This window comes from Gymnodraco acuticeps, unplaced genomic scaffold (assembly GCF_902827175.1).
Source record: "Gymnodraco acuticeps unplaced genomic scaffold, fGymAcu1.1, whole genome shotgun sequence".
In the NCBI taxonomy this organism is placed as follows: domain Eukaryota; kingdom Metazoa; phylum Chordata; class Actinopteri; order Perciformes; family Bathydraconidae; genus Gymnodraco; species Gymnodraco acuticeps.
In genome coordinates this window covers 2,792-17,156 of record NW_022992099.1, presented here as the reverse complement: position 1 = coordinate 17,156, position 14,365 = coordinate 2,792, and the positions used below count along the sequence as shown (strand labels likewise).

Below are 14,365 nucleotides of genomic sequence, written 5' to 3'. Positions count from 1 at the left end.
GCTAGCTATGCTAACGAATATAAGAAGCTTTTTCTACAACCAGTGAGGTAAAGGCACATCTTTATATGATCATTATAGTTATACAAAACAAGAGAATAAAGTAAACAGGTATAAAATACTATATGACAGTAACAAAAAGTTGTTATTAATAAACAAGAATACAGTTTGAAAGGAGAGTGATTTGTAAAATATCCATAAAGAAAAAGAAAATCTGCTTCCAGTTCTGTTTCATCTGGGTGTTGAGAGATGTATCCATAGATCTCCTAATGTTGCTCCCAAAGTGCACCAGATTGATGCTTTTAACTTCAATATTTAAAAACAAATCTTCCCGGGGGAGCATGCCCCCCCCGGACCCCCCTAGAGGAGGTTAGGTCCCCCCCCACTTAAATCATGTTCACATGGATAGGAGTCTAAATACATTTGCACACATCTTGTGTCCATATCTTTCTGTTTTGGTGGTCATGCCACACCGTGCACGTGCATGCGTGAGTCATGGTGAGATATCTGGATTGGTTGCTTCTTCTTTGCACAGCATGAAAGAAAGGTGAAATGAATGGGCTGTGATTTTAGTTTTTTTAAGCAGAGGTTGAGTTCAATCATTTGTACGGCCCTCGGAGGATGTTGAAAACATTGAAAGGAAAAAGGTTCCCCACCCCTGCTGTAAATAATAATAAAAACCCTTGATTTTTAACTTACCATCTCTGTCTCCTATTGATCTGAGTATATTAAAGAATAGCAGTTAATTGAAGCATTATAGCTCAGGCCTTTGTCAGATGGTATTACGCTGTTTTTTTTCTGCTTCGAATAGTTCTCTCTTTTTTCACCACCTGTGTTTGCATCCCTGAAACCAATGAGCACCTGCATGTGTGTGAGAATGGCCCTGACTCCATGTCAGCCCAGATTTACAAACTCCTGGCAGGATAAGCTCGAGCTCAATTCTCACACTGAATTTAAACAAAGTGAGTGAGGGAAGGGGCATTTTAGGGCTATGAACAAGTGCTAAAGTGTGAAATGAAGGATACTTGAAGAAGTGTTTTGATTGGCGTTCGAACCAATCGTGAATAATGTGAGCAGCCGTTTGAAGAGGACTTGAGTTCAGTTGTGAGGTTTGTACCGTTGGACGTTTTAAATACCTGTTATCGATCCTGTGCCTTAAATAAACCCGCGGTGTAATGTTTGCCTTCTTTATGTTATTATTATTTTGAATGAAATGACGCCTCGGGGGTTTTGAGGAATAAATGTTTTCTCTTGTGGAAAATGTCTCGCTTGGTTTTCTGTCTTTCTCCCCGATATCTTTATGAGTTATTTCCACTTTAAATACATGCTATCTGTGGTGGGGAATATGCAGATGTTAATGAGGTAAAATAGCAATAAAACAGGCAATAAATACGATTTTATAAGCATTTAAAATGGTACTTAAGTTCATATAAGCATCAATATTTAGTTAAAGTACTAACATATGGGTTTTAATTACATATGCGACCTTGGGTCCCTTCAAAGGCGCTATATAAATCCAAGCTATTATTATTATATTATTTACTAGAATTTCATTTTTTTTTTATTGAATTCTTATTTAATCCTTAATATATTTACTTGTATTGTTTTTATTCTTGTTTTGTGAAGCACCTTTTTTGTAAGAGAGCTGCTATCAAAATAAGGATAGATATATAAATTGCAATTTAAGTTAAATTATGCTGGTTTTTATTCTGCTGGGCAACTTAATTCATTGATATATATATATATATATATATAATATATATCGTTTGTTTTTGATCAATAACCTAAAAAAACACTATAACAAAATTAATCCAATAATTACAGTGTAATAAAAAAGGCTATAAGCATAGTATCTCTAACATTAGGTGGTGTAGAGGAATACAGCAAAGTAGGTAAAGTCAAAACATAACAATAAGGTACATTTCCTGCAGAATAAATATAGACGTTTAAATCTGGTGAAGACGCCACACTGGGAAATATACGCAGTGATTTGTCGCCATCATGTGGTCGAATATGAGAACTACAACTGTGTCATTATGGTCATTCTAATAAAGCTTTTTGAACCTTCCTAACGGAGTGAAATGACCCAGAAGTACCTCAGTGGCAGCCAAGATAAGAGCCGTTCGGATTCTCTAGAATATGATAGGAAAGGAGGCTTCAAACTTCCTATCACCTCCTTTAGTTTAGGAAACACTGGAAAATGCTGCCCCACAATGCCTCGCGGCCGCAGCCTTTAAAGCGAGGGAATATTCGGTCGTTCACGGAAAACACGATCGTCATTATGACAGACACACGAAGATCATGTAAATTACCGCTGCTTTCTTAAGCTTTTACATTCTTAAACCATAACTTGTCCTAAATGCTTTAGTTTCCAGCGTTGTTCCATGCAAGCCTAATCTGATGTATTTATCTCAGTCACAGATGCTGAAACCCTTGCCCTAATTAACGCAAGGGTTAAGATGGAGCACCTGTTCAGTGGCAAACGAAATGCTGCCAAATCAGGCTGGGAGTAAGTAGTACAACTATATTTGTCTGTTAAAATGTTTTAATAAATGTGCATGCCGGTGGATTAAGATCATTTGTAACTAAAGGCAGGTTGTTAAAGAGATGGGTCTGGAGGGCCAGGTGACTGGTCCACAGGCATCAAACAAATGGGACAACCTGATCACAGAATACAAGGTAAGGCAAATCACGTGGCTGCGCGCTGTGGGGGGTTAGTGTTTGTAGATATTATGATACAGACTTCAACTGGCGACCCCAGCCTCCTATATTAAAGTGTGAATTTGCTTAGTTGTTTACACTTTAACATTTAAGGCGTAAGCAATTACACATTTAGAATTAGTTTAATTTGTCTTTAGCTGTGCATTTAGCCTCCACTGCCCTTTAACTAACAGTCTGTTCTCTGTGGTGTCAATAGGAGTTAAAGGATCCCCCAACTGGGACAGGAACAGACCGGGGAGAGGCCTCTACCTGGCCATGGTTTGAGGCCATGCATGAGGCAATTGGGGGAAGGCCATCAATCCAGCCTCCCACCCTAGTTGCCTCATGCCCGTCGCCAAGCCATGGCCAGACTGCTGCTGAGGCCTCCACCTCTGCTGGAGAAGGGCCTTCCCAAGTGTCCCTCAGCAGTGAGGAGGAGTCCGTGACCTCCACCCAGTGGCGTAGCCAGGAATGATTGTGTGGGTGGGCCTGGAGAAATGTAGGTGGGCCAGGGGGAGACATATTAAGCGTGGGGTCTGAGCTGAATCTTCATTAATGATTTTAATGATTTTTTTAATGCACTAATAGAACATAAGCATAAATTAGCAGTGAAAACAAAAAACATAGGCACGGCGGCCTCAGAATGTGTGTAAAACTGACATCCACATAGGGATGGGTATCGTTAAGGCTTTAACGGTACTACTACTTTTATCGATAGCGCTTATGCTTATGCTCCAGGTTCAGTACCAACCACATCATAAAGTATGCGGACGATACAACAGTGGTGGGACTCATCAGGGACAACAACGAACAGGCCTACAGGGAGGAGGTGAAACATCTGACAGACTGGTGTAACACCAACAACCTGATCCTGAATGTCGATAAAACAAAAGAGATCATTGTCGACTTCAGGAACAAAAAGCACTGTCACCCACCTCTCCACATCAACGGCACAGCAGTGAAGACTACAGACAGCACCAAGTTCCTGGGGGTGCATATCACAAGCAGTCTGACCTGGTCCACTCACACGACATCACTATTTAAGAAGGCACAGCAGCGCCTACACTTCCTGCACAGCTCCCCCCTCCCATCCTCACCACGTTCTACAGAGGAACCATAGAGAGCGTGCTGACATCTCCATCTGGTCGAGAGACTGCAACGCCAAAGACTGGAAGTCTCTGCAGAGAGTGGTCAGGACAGCAGAGAAGATCATCTGAGTGTCTCTCCCTCCCATCAGAGACTCAGAAACGCTCCCTGACAAAAGCCCAGAACATGTTGAAAGACCCCCCTCATCCTCACCATGCTCTGTTCTCCCTGCTGCCCTCCAGCAAGAGGTTCCGCAGCATTAAGAGCAGAACAGCCAGATTCTGCAATAGCTTTTCCCCCAAGCCATCAGACTGCTGAACAGCAAGTAGACCAGTAACACAAAGATTACATTACGCTGTGTAAAGAGCACTTGTTATATAGTATGTCTATTTTATTTATATGTATAGTAAGTCTTTATATTTTAAACGCACACTTTATCTTTAATTTTATCAGCACCACGTCACTATTATTTATTTATATGTACAATTTTAGCAAGTTGTTATATTATCCTGTTCCTGTAAGCCAGTACAACGACATTTCGTTTTAATAGTACACTCTGTCTTGTTGAAATGACAATAAAGTATGTCTATGTCTTATCTTGTCCTTTAACATTACTTTTATCGGTTCTTTTGGAGAGAATAAATAAGGTAAACTAACTACCGCGGTGAATTTAGTTTTAGGTTGGATATTCAACGGACATTCGCAGACCCGCCAGCAGCGTCAGTTTAACGGACCCGCCAGCAGCGTCAGTTTAACGGACCCGCCAGCAGCGTCAGTTTAACGGACCCGCCAGCAGCGTCAGTTTCCCGGACCCGCCAGCAGCGTCAGTTTAACGGACCCGCCAGCAGCGTCAGTTTCCCGGACCCGCCAGCAGCGTCAGTTTAACGGACCCGCCAGCAGCGTCAGTTTAACGGACCCGCCAGCAGCGTCAGTTTAACGGACCCGCCAGCAGCGTCAGTTTAACGGGGAGATCTTCTCCGCGAAACGAGGCTTTCACTTAGGGACCATCAACAAATGACTTTTACAATTAGACAAGAAAAATGTTCTTTTTAATAAATCAACAGCTTCTCGATCGTGTGAATGTGAAGCAAATTCACTCTAGAGCATACATTTATTGAACACACCTCTTTTTATTGCATTTTAATACTTTAAATACGTTTTATTAATATTTTTGATGGAAACATTTGCTTATTTCTTCAATACCTTCCAGGTCATGTGACTTAATCACTAAAAATCAATGCTGGGTCAAAGAACTACACTGGCTGCATAGGACACACCTCTTTTTATTGCATTTTAATATTAATATTTGTATGCGAAAATGAGCATATTGCTTTAATGGAGGAGCCAGTGACCTAAGATGTTCATTGTCATAACTACACTGTAGCTATGTTCGTATGACAAATAAAAACCTTGAACCTTGATTAATGAATTAAAGTGCTACTTGTTGTTTTGCTGCTGACCGGCTGGTCCTGTGGCTCGTCTTTTTTTTGGTAACTAGCTGATGCTCAATCTAATCCTGTTCCTCAAAGTCACTGTCAGACTCAGAATTCTCAGAAATGTGACCCTCACATTCTGATACACCTTCCTCTACATCATCACATGGTTCTCTCTCTTCCAAAATCATTTGCAAGGCCCTCTGAGCAGAGAATCATTTGGCCATCTTGATCAGTTGTGATAAGACACACACACACACACATACAATTTCCACACTTGTGTTAGCCCCGAACATCCTGTTTGTAATATAAATGTGTAGGGGGGGTGTACAGTGGGTGGTCATTGAAAATGTGTTCTGATATATGTTCTTCACAGAAAATGAGCCAACGCCATTGAGTGTGAGGTTGAACAAATAATGTATCATATCATTGTTCTTTAGATAAACAATGAAACATTATACAAGGGTTAATATTAATACATTTTTCCATGGAAAATTCTGTTTATTTTTTCAATAGCTTCTCTGTCATGTGACCGAATGTCACACTCAATTTTGTTTTAACAGCTTCTCTGTCATGTGACATAGAAGCCCATGGATGTGTGTTTGGCTGAGGAAAGAACGAGGGCATATGGAGTGGAGACCATCACGTTTGCAAAAGCAACCCCATTTAGTAGTGTTCCTCCATGGCTTTTCCCAGAAGCTAAAATAGATAGAGTATTGTAGAAAGGAAAAAAGAGTGGCAAATAAATGAAGTGGGAATTAAAACAAGTATGTATCTGAACGAAAAGTACTACAATTACCTACAATTGTACACAGATGCATCTAAGAACAAAGAAGAGTGTGTTGGAGTTGGTATATATACATCCCAGACGTTAAAATATCGATCTCAAAAAGAGCGTCTGATCAATTATCAGTACAGCAGAAATGCTGGCTGTAATAATAGGATTGCAGTGGGTTGAAGAGGTCAGACCTGATAAGGTGGTGATATGCACAGATTCATTGTCCATATTAAAAAGCATACAGTCAACAACAACAACTGCCAGAGAAGACATTCTCATAGAACTTAATCATAGCCTGTTAAGACTGCACAGAGGCGGGATAGATCTGCAGGTCTGCTGGGTGCCTGGGGGGGAAAGGGAACGAGTGTGCTGACAAATTAGCAAAAAGTGCACTAAGGAAATAACATTACCAGTTCAAGTTGGAGAAGGAAAAGCAGTCATTAAGAAGAAAGGGATGGAGATCTGGCAGAAAAGGTGGGAGAAAGACCAGAAAGGCAAAGAGTGTCATAAAGTTCAAAAGACAATTACAATTAATATTTATAAAGAAAGAAACAGAAGGGAGGACATCATGATAGCTAGACTCAGACTAAATCACACAGCTTTGAATGGTACTCTGTATGTCATGGGGAAAAGTGACAGCGACAAGTGTGGGAGCTGTGGAGTTAAAGAACATAGAACATATCTTATTACATCGTGACATAAAGCGGAAAGAGAAAAACAAAAGGATAACGTTTTAGAGGCAGAGAGGGAATGGAGTGTGGTTGGTGTTTGGGAACAAAAGGAGAGAGAGCTCCAGAAAGGCACTGTTTACCTTCCTGAGGGAAACTGGGGTAGGACAAATAATTTAACATTAGGTCAGGAAAGATCATAGGTTTTTTATTTTGTTTTATTTATTTCATGTTTTTTTGTTATTGGATCATAGATACGTCCATGACTTAAGACATGGATGATATGGTGATTCACACTCATGTACAGGTGGCGGTATGCACCTTTAAAGTTGTTTGCAATACGCCAAAAATCGAGAGAAGAAGAAGAAGAAGAAGAAGAAGAAGAAGAAGAAGAAGAAGAAGAAGAAGAAGAAGAAGAAGAAGAAGAAGAAGAAGAAGAAGAAGAAGAAGAAGAAGAAGAAGAAGAAGAAGAAGAAGAAGAAGAAGAAGAAGAAGAAGAAGAAGAAGAAGAAGACATTTTAGAAACCAGATCACATTGTTTGATCTAAAAATGGTGCGCTTCAAAAAAGGAAAGACAAAGAAAGCTTTAGACCTCTGGCAACAAGCAGGAGCAGTGGCGGCCGGCCCATAGGGGCGCTAGGGGCGCCGCCCCACCTCTTCCCACATACAAACAAATATATAATTATTTTTTTTTTTTATATATATATATATATATATTTTTTTTTTAATGAACAAGGTAAATATCATACAATTGGTATCAGTAAAATGTATAATTACAATAAAATCTCGTTTAAAATGGTGTTACGATGTCTAAAGTTACTGATAAGTCACATGTTTCCTGCCTGGCCTTGCCCGTGGCATTAGTTTATCATTACCGGGCGCCGTGCAAGGAGCCCCTCGAGCCAAACAGCAGCAACCAGCACGTTGCAAAAGTCTCTATAGTAAACTGTGCCGCCGAAACATAATTTCAGCCAATCAGCGCCGTCAAATATTTTGGTCACGAGGGCGCTCACGTTGGCGCCCACGTTGCTTACGTGCGTTGACGTGAGTTGTTTTTTAGACTCGTGAGTGACCAAGGTGTTGGATGAGTTGGATGAGAATGGCTTCGTGTGCAGGTGGAGTCGCCGGACCTCGGTCCCCGCCCAATTCCGTTCAAGAGCTAATCTCCAATCCTTTCGAAAGGAGAAGTTTGGGTCATTTTGTTCGGGGACAGAACTCAGCTAACATCTCACAGTTTACCGAAGGTAATGTGTGTGGTCTGTGTATGTTTATGTGTGGTGTGTGTTGTGTTTGTGCATGGTGATGCTGTAGGGGGAAGTAGGTGTGGATTTGATTTGTGGGCTCACACTCACACATTAGGTAGGCCTACATGGAGTGAAGCATTGGCTGAGGTCTTAAATAGGAAATTAGCTGAGATTATTTTACTTTATCCTCTCTGAAACTATACTCATTAGTTAAATCACCTGATAAATCTACTTACTATTGAATTCCCATACCAACACTTGTTTTAAGCACAACAAATGAATGGCACAAGAACATCATTGTCAGACTAATGTTGTTGTTATTTTTACCTTAGCCTTCAAGTTTGTTTTAATCCTTTATTTGATGCCATTATAGGTCAACTTTGACAACTATGAAGCTGTCCTGTCCTTTGTACTTGTCAACAACAACCACTGGAAGTTGCTGGTTTGTAATTATTTTGTCATTGTATTATTTCTGTTAAAGCACAAGACTTACATGGTGAAGCCAAACATCTTTTTTGATGAAAAGTGCTTTTACTTGTTTTGTTCTCTCACAGTACATTCATGCCAAAACCAGCACCGTATTCCTGGTGGATCCAGCTCAAAGCATCAAAGAGCTTGATGACTCCGAACATGCTGCCAAAAGAATACAGTAAATCAAAATTCAATAGATATTTGAAAATTCAAGTAAAAACTATATTTAAATGTAAAAAATGTGTCACATTTAGTTCCATTGATACTCACACACAGCATTGAACGCATTTTAAACAGTCTGATACAGTCTGTGTTCAGACAGTGATATCTATAGCTGGCCCCTTATATAAATAAATGGTCATATGGTGAATACAAACAGTATGAATTTCTGTTACATTATCTTTAGGAGCCACATCATTAGAAATGTAAAGTGTGTTAACATGATCCTTTCTCAGGGAGCACTTCAGGATGAGGAGGACACGCCACAGCATAACAGACTGGGTGGATGTTAAGTGGAAGGGAGGCGTTATGGGCCACCCACTTCAAACGGATGGATGTAGCTGTGGTGTCGTTGTTGTGAAGGTGAGCTGAAGAGATTCTGTTTTCATCCAGTTAACAAGCAGAGTTTTAATGTGAAAGACAGTTTAATGCAAGGGCGGATTAAAAAAGCTGTCAAAAGTAGTTGTTGACCGATAAAGGTTTTTTAAAGGCCGATGCTGATCCCCATCATATTTAGCAGGCAGGTTGGCCAATGGACGATATACAGTATATTGCCGATATCATGTTGTTGTTTATTGTATTTTTCACAACTGACAACAATTGGATTATGACACAACATTGCTGAACTTAAATTAACAGTTATTTAACACTAATGTAGTATTCACTTGAACACAGAAAGTTTAATTGACAAAACATATCTCAAAATTCCAATAATAGGACCGGTCTATATCAATACTCAAAGGTTTTGGGAGGCATTCTAGTCAAGGGTGGATGTCTTCTATAATGTGCCAGTGCCTGCAATGGACAGCAGAGACTTTAAAAAGGCAGAGACAGGATATTGGAATTGTCCTTTGTGCAAGTAATACTTGAAATGTGCTCAATGATGACGATTAGTAAAACATGTGTCCTGTGTAGCTTGTTTGTATTACTTTCTGATCATTAATCACTGGGTCACATGACAGGGAAGCTCTAGAAAAAAACCTGAAATTTTTTATAGAAATATTAATATTAAATAGAGGATGTAATATTATCCGATATAAAGAGCTGTTTCTATTGTGTACAGACTTGTATTCAATTCATAAAGTGATTTTGAGTCATTAGTTATTGAAGAAATAAGCTAATTTTCACATACAATTATTAATATAAACATATTTGGAGTATTAAAATACAATAAAAAGAGGTGTGTCCTATGCAGCCAGTGTAGTTCTTTGACCCAGCACTGATTTTGAGTGATTATGTCATATGTTCAGGTGTATATCAGTATGTAGTGTCTCTATTTTAAAGAGTCCTCTCCTGCTGATGTTCAGGTGTATATCAGTATGTAGTGTCTCTACTTTAAAGAGTCCTCTCCTGCTGATGTTCAGGTGTATATCAGTATGTAGTGTCTCTACTTTAAAGAGTCCTCTCCTGCTGATGGTTCAGGTGTATATCAGTGTGTAGTGTCTCTACTTTAAAGAGTCCTCTCCAGCTGATGTTCAGGTGTATATCAGTATGTAGTGTCTCTACTTTAAAGAGTCCTCTCCTGCTGATGTTCAGGTGTATATCAGTATGTAGTGTCTCTACTTTAAAGAGTCCTCTCCTGCTGATGTTCAGGTGTATATCAGTATGTAGTGTCTCTACTTTAAAGAGTCCTCTCCTGCTGATGTTCAGGTGTATATCAGTATGTAGTGTCTCTACTTTAAAGAGTCCTCTCCTGCTGATGTTCAGGTGTATATCAGTATGTAGTGTCTCTACTTTAAAGAGTCCTCTCCTGCTGATGTTCAGGTGTATATCAGTATGTAGTGTCTCTACTTTAAAGAGTCCTCTCCTGCTGATGTTCAGGGTGTATATCAGTATGTAGTGTCTCTACTTTAAAGAGTCCTCTCCTGCTGATGTTCAGGTGTATATCAGTATGTAGTGTCTCTACTTTAAAGAGTCCTCTCCTGCTGATGTTCAGGTGTATATCAGTATGTAGTGTCTCTACTTTAAAGAGTCCTCTCCTGCTGATGTTCAGGTGTATATCAGTATGTAGTGTCTCTACTTTAAAGAGTCCTCTCCTGCTGATGTTCAGGTGTATATCAGTATGTAGTGTCTCTACTTTAAAGAGTCCTCTCCTGCTGATGTTCAGGTGTATATCAGTATGTAGTGTCTCTACTTTAAAGAGTCCTCTCCTGCTGATGTTCAGGTGTATATCAGTATGTAGTGTCTCTACTTTAAAGAGTCCTCTCCTGATGATGTTCAGGTGTATATCAGTATGTAGTGTCTCTACTTTAAAGAGTCCTCTCCTGCTGATGTTCAGGTGTATATCAGTATGTAGTGTCTCTACTTTAAAGAGTCCTCTCCTGCTGATGTTCAGGTGTATATCAGTATGTAGTGTCTCTACTTTAAAGAGTCCTCTCCTGCTGATGTTCAGGTGCGGGCTTCCTGCTTCCAAGTTGCATTGATGTTATAACGGTAATGGTGTCTGGGGGTATAGACATTAGACACCCAAAAACAATCCTTCATATGTGTGTTACCATAGGAACAGTGGTTTTGTTCCCAAACAACCAAGTTAACGTCTTAATCGTCCCTGAAAGTACTTCCTTTTAAATGAGCACTGAACACTTGAAAGTGAATTGATGGTTTAGCCTTAAAGTATAACTTCCTATGATGTGTCGTTGGCACACTGCTCCAACATCAAGTTAAAGAATAATGAAAACGAGGTGTTTTCGCCTGTAATGAGTCAAAAGATCTGCCAATAGATCAAGTGAACATTTCGCTCACTAGCCTCCGGGACGTCAGTGAGGAGTTCGTCTTGTACTTAAAGCGACCGTTGTTTCTCTCACGAAGGAGAATTGAACCACGAGGGTTTCTTCAGGATTCAGAAGCTGTGAGACAGAAGAGGAAGGAAAAGAAATAGGGCTGAGCTGGTGGGACGAAATGTTGAAAGATATTAGTTTTATCCAACAAGGACCGAGCATAGAATACATGTACCTCAACAAGAGAAGAAATATGTGCCGGATTTGACTCTTATTTCCTTTAGTGGGGTTTTCACAGACGTAGAATTCAAATCTGTTCAGCTTGTGTTAACCATAGAACCATATGAGGCTTACAACCAAAACACATTCAGAGAACCATTGACTTCCAGACAGGAAGTGGTGAAAGTCTTGTCCGGGGTTTTAGGACTCATTCTTGCACCTCTCTATTGCCAGACACTCCTATAGACAGCAGGGTTCGTACGGGTGCTGGAAATCCTTGAAAAGGCTTGAAACTTAAATAAAAACATCTATTTTGATTCTGACTTTTCTACATCCAACTCATCCAATAAACCGTCACGGTAGCCTTACCTTACTGATCCCTCTTCAAATAGAAAAACACACGTGACTTCACCAGCAGAGAGAAGATGGATTATTACATTATTAATGTGACTAATAAAGAGCACTTTGATTATTAAGTATTATTCTGTTGGTGTCATTACATTTGGTGAAAAGCTCATAAGGACTTGTTTAAGACTCGTTTGTCAAAGTTTAGGACTTGACTTGAACTTGCCCATCCTGACTTGAGACTTGACTCAGACTTGAGCGCAAAGACTTGAGACTTACTTGTGACTTGCAAAACAATGACTTGGTCCCACCTCTGCAGAATGCCTACCTGCCTCATAGCCCTCTAGTTCATTCCTGATTTTGGCACATCTTGTAAATTAGTTAAATGTAGCTTTGTGTTTTTATTTAAGTCGCTGTTCATAGTTTTTGATATGAAGCAGATTGAATGATATCCTATGGGCGCTGATGTGTGGATGTTGTGTCGTCTTCTGATAACTTTGTTGAGCTTGTTTTTAGCTGCATGTCTTTTATTTGATCTCACTGAACAAAGTAAGATAAGATATAAGAACATGTGAACTGGTTCAGCTGAGGAGGCTGGATATGAAACAGAGGAGGAGCTGCAGTCAGGGGAGGGAAGGTGAAAGTGAAAGTATGAAGTCAGACTTGTCAGACTGCCAGGCGCCATTTTACAGCTCGGAGCAGGAGAACAACAGGGTGAGTGTGAACGCCAGGATCTGCTTCCTAACACATTCATTATTTACTGGATGTCAGAAAAGAACTTCTTGGTTCAGCGTCCTAGAGTCCATTGAGACTTCTGCAAGTGTTGTAAACTTGTATTATTTCCTGTGTCCTCATTCATCAGAGTAACATAACATGTGACGCAGTCAGAATGGAGAGCGGCCTGCAGTCTGACTGATTTCATGTATTTCAACCAAGTTCATTATTAAGGTGTGTGTGTGTGTGTGTGTGTGTGTGTGTGTGTGAGTGCGTGTGTGTGTGTGTGTGTGTGTGTGTGTGTGTGTGTGTGTGGAGAAGATGAGTGATTTAAAAGATGAGGAAGAGGACAAATCTCCAGTCCCCAGCTATCTGTCTCTGAAGAGTGACGGGTCTATGTGGAACCCTCCAAACTTCAGTGATGAACCTGGACCCTCAGACACAAAGTAAGAGTTTCTCCTGTAAACTGTTTATAACCATTTATAAAATGGCGTACGCCAGTTTATACGCAATGTTTGCCATTTATAAAATACTAACTTGAGGGGAAAACGTGCGGTCCTCCACGCAAACTCTGACCCATGCGTACGCACTAAGCACAAACACGGGAGAGACGAGAAACTGCGACACCGTTGGCAGAAGGAAGAAAGGAGAGAAATATGTGGAAATAATACCATCAATAAAATGTTACCTCTCATTTATCAGATATGAACAGAGTTGGGTGTAACGCGTTACAAAGTAACACGTTACTGTAATAATAATACTTGTGGCGGTAACGGAGTAGTGTAACGCGTTACAAAGTAACACGTTACTGTAATAATAATACTTGTGGCGGTAACGGAGTAGTGTAACGCGTTACTTTTATAATTCAGTAATCACACTACAGTTACTAACATTGCCCCGACACGCGTTACTTCGTTACTTTTATAAAATAATCACACTCACTGACAGACAAGAGGGGTTTCCGCCGCAGGTTTATATACATGTAGGCAGTGGTGTAGTGGGGATTTTTTTACTGGGGGGACGATATTTTAATTAGGTCATCCCAAACAATGCCACACAAGTGCGCACGCGCGCAGTGCACTCACAAAACGGGCAGACAGGTCCACAGAAACTACCGGTATGCTTAGTCCTACTTTAGTTACTGTACTGCAAAAAGCAGACGGCGCTGCGCTCAACACACACACAGACTCAAAACCATGGACACACTGGCACATAAGTTACAACAATTTATAGGCCTAAATTGCATAAACTACAACTAAGCAGACAGCGCTGCTTCTCTCTATCTCCACTTTCAAAATCTATTTAAAACTCATAACAAACAAACAAACAAAGTTGTCCTGAAATTAACTTATTAAATAAACGCAACGAAAAATATAGCCTACTAATGCAAACATTGAATCTGGACTTGAAATTATTCTGATTAGGCCTAGCCTATATTGCAAATAAGCGCACACACACACACACGCACGCACGCACGCACACACACACACACACACACACACACATTGCGTTTTGAAGACTGATAAATCCGAAATGGATGACCAGCAGCCCAGCTTTGCAGTCTATCCACGGGTAGCCTCTTGTTTCCTCCGCCACATCTCCTCCGTCCATACCTCTGGGAAAGGTGAGCTTGAGCTAGCTAGGGGAACGTTGCTAACGCAGCTAACGTGCACGTTAGCTAGCATTATCCACGTCTTTAGGCGGCTCTTCTGATGATGTAGTAGTAGCAGCTTCACTTGTAGCTTCGGTGCTGCTAGCCTCTTTCTTCTTGTGA

General features: G+C 40.4%; 1 long non-coding RNA gene across 1 annotated transcript; it reads left to right on the top strand.

Annotated features, from left to right (window-relative positions):
- The first annotated feature begins 7,739 nt into the window (after window positions 1-7,739).
- On the top strand, window positions 7,740-13,011 carry LOC117537576. Its single transcript, XR_004567744.1, has 5 exons — window positions 7,740-7,906; window positions 8,280-8,348; window positions 8,461-8,555; window positions 8,833-8,959; window positions 12,913-13,011. It is a non-coding gene; the product is annotated as an uncharacterized LOC117537576 (long non-coding RNA).
- The last annotated feature ends 1,354 nt before the right edge of the window (window positions 13,012-14,365 follow it).